Raw genomic sequence first — 3,118 nt, forward strand, 5'->3', positions numbered from 1 at the left:
CACGAGCGCTCGTGCCCCTCGCTTCCTCAGTTCGGTCTCTCTGCCACCTTTGCTCGTCCTCCTCGCAACCTCGCTCCTTCTCCTCGGCATCTCCGAGACTCTGACACTTATACCCGGGTGAAGAAGAAACGTCTCCGATTGCAAAGCTGCGACCCCAAGTGTCCTTGTTTATTGGGTATGCAGTACCCGTCGGGTATCTGTTACCCGACCGATACCCGACGGGTACGGGGATGGGCAAGAATCTATACCCGAGACAGTTAACGGGGATGGGGACGGGATGAATTCTCCGTAGCGGGGAAGAGAACGTTCCGGCGATACCCGACGGGTAAATCCCCGTTGCCATCCTTAGGTAGATCCCTTGAAAGCCCAAAATTTCTAGCGCCTCATTTCAAAAATCAAAATCTTCACAAAAATGAAAGGCGGTACTCAGAGCTAATTGTTATCTATAAGATCAGAAATTCAGTTACTAAAACTGCAGGAAATGGCTTTCTTGAATAGGAAATTCAATCGACTAGCAGTCAGCCTAGCCTGATAGAAATGTTCAAATAACCTGACAATGAATGAAAAAACATGATCAATTGTTTGACACATTGTTTTCGATCTAACCATGATACACTCAACAATTTCAACTCCGAACTAGAATCCATCTAGGCAAACTACCCTTTCAGAAGAATGCAGAACACGCATGTTTTCTGAATACAGAAAGTTTGAATTTTCAGAAGGAGAGAACATTTGATAGCTTGCTTTCAGGTCTAGCGGGAAGTGGACACAGGTTATTCTCAGATTAGTGCAACCTGCTATCTGTGGAAATAAAAAAGACAAATTGAAACCGAAAACATGTGGATTTCTACGCTCTTAAAACCTGGTAAAAGTGTCAGAGAAAAATACATAAAAACGTAAAAATAGATCTGGCACATTACTATAAGCTATGAACAAACTTCTAGCCACAGTGAGGACTGAAGAAAAGCTGCAACGTAAAGATACCACAGAAATGATTGTGACACATATGACATATCTGAAAGAGGTAACAAATGTATGCTTAATCAACAAAAGTATGGAGAAGCAATAATAGTTCCTTGGATAATCAAATGCATGAACAGGCTTGTGTAAAGGATTGAGTGAAAGCTGATTTAATCAATAGTGGTAGTGCATATAACCGATGATAAACTGTAATAACTAAGTAGCCTTCAAGAGAAAAGGGAGGCCGCAGAACACTAGTATGTGAGAATGTTACACTGTTACTACTTGGAGCAATTAAAAACTGATATTTGTTCTGTTGTTCAGTACTAACAAGCCAAATATGGTAAGAACAAAGTCAAACAGTCAGAACTATTCTAGAAGTCAACATAAATGTCTCAATATCTATGCAATATGTTCAACTCGATAACTCCATGTATACGTAACTTTGAGATTTTATTTGCCAACTAAATGTCTATGCAGTGGCAGCAGTGCAGGGTGTTCATTTGTCAATAATTTTGCAGTGAACTTTCAGGTAGAAGCATGAGGAAAGTTGCTAATTAGCTTACGGATGTTGAAGGTACACAGGAGCTTCAAAATTTTGAGAACTCTCTCATCAACAGCCTGACACTTGACTTTGACTATGTTAAGGTGTTCTGAAATTGTAGTTGATCGCTCCATTGGGCTGATGCTTCCTTTCATATCCACTTCATACTTAGGCCCCTGTAGTGAACAAAAACAAATGTTCAAAATCAGGGTGTAGACAATGCTTTAGAAATGAGGTTATGACTCAGCAATCACTTATCAATATAAAAAGGCAAAGTGTAAGTATACCGTACCGAGTCAGATGTAGTACACATTAACACCAAACTCTTAGCTTTTGATAAACCTTTGAAAAGCACACAACTGTTTCCAGTGGCATCACGAGCACTTTCACATGACTCACAAAGACAACCAAAAGGTCACAGAAGTACCGATAATCCTCGGTTATCCGGACAAATGCCTCCACTAATAACGGCATGCTGTCGAGCATGGGACTTGAGAACCGAGGGTCATCTAGGCACAGTGAAACCAGATTAGGCGCATAAATGCAAGTGCGGAAATAACAATGGAATTGGGAGTCCGTGATGCTTAGATGCTTTAGGGAGTCGGACGATATCTTCTTGCCCATCAAGAAACTACAGGCAGCTCTAGATATTCCAAGGCCGGGCAGCTGGATAAGTCAAGAAAGTTGCTGTGGAGCCATACACTGCACAACTCTAGCCTGGTCAGGTGCTTAGAGATAAGAGGCAGATCATGTAGCAGAAGATAGTAATCCCAATGGATACGGAGCGTGAGATCATGTAGAGATAAGACGTGACTTTGCACGATATAACGTGCTAGAGCCAGAAGTTCACCCGTCGGAGTCGTCGTCCTGGAACTGGCCCAGCCTAAAGTCGCACGTGTCCAGCGGTGAACCTCTGCGGAGGAGGAGCAGGTGGTCCACCAACTCCTGGTACTCCTCCACCGGCGGCGGGTCATGTACGTTGTGGCCGAGACACCCGACGCACAGGCCTGGGGCTGAAATCCAGAGGTGGCGCCAGCGGCGGGCGAGCACGCACGTCCGCACGGCCTCCGGCGCCAGAAGGAAGCCAAGGATGTGTGTTCCAGGACGCCGTCTGGTAGGGCGTCGCTGCTGCCTCCGCTGCCGAGCGCTGGAGGCACAACTCTCTTGCTACTTTCCCCTGGATGCATTCTGCCGAGCAGGTGGCGGGCGTCGACCATGAAACGATCAGCAGACGCGAGGGGAGGGTGCGAATGGGAACCAGCAGGAGGAGGGGCTTTGACCTGTGGTTACCTCAACTTGACGGCGGCCACCCCAGGACGTGTAGCTTGGACGAATCAGCAGAGATTTCAGGCGAAGATGCTGCGGAATCAAGAAACGATATCATCAGACGAGAGACGGCGAAGGAGACGCGAGACTTGAGGAGAGGGTGCAAACTGATCAGAGGAGGAAGATGGAGCAAGGGCGCACGGATTGGATGGGCGGCCACCTCACCTGATGACCTGACGTCCTCACCGGCGGCAGCTTGGTCTGCGATCTCGCGGCAAGGAAACCCGAGGCCTGGAGAACTGTTGAGCGTAGTGGGGTGGGGAAAAGAGTGAAGGAAGACGACGGTTA

At 46.7% G+C, this 3,118-nt stretch overlaps 1 long non-coding RNA gene across 2 annotated transcripts; it reads right to left on the reverse strand.

Annotated features, from left to right (window-relative positions):
• On the reverse strand, window positions 1–3,118 carry LOC136530352 (uncharacterized). 2 transcript variants are annotated; one of them, XR_010777757.1, is made up of 5 exons: window positions 2,996–3,118; window positions 2,795–2,863; window positions 1,797–2,692; window positions 1,527–1,680; window positions 2–801 (listed from the first exon to the last, which is right to left on the reverse strand). It is a non-coding gene; the product is annotated as an uncharacterized lncRNA (long non-coding RNA). The 2 variants fall into 2 exon arrangements; XR_010777756.1 differs by having other exon boundaries at window positions 1–1,680.

The sequence above is a fragment of the Miscanthus floridulus genome, unplaced genomic scaffold (assembly GCF_019320115.1).
Source record: "Miscanthus floridulus cultivar M001 unplaced genomic scaffold, ASM1932011v1 fs_112_2, whole genome shotgun sequence".
NCBI lineage: Eukaryota > Viridiplantae > Streptophyta > Magnoliopsida > Poales > Poaceae > Miscanthus > Miscanthus floridulus.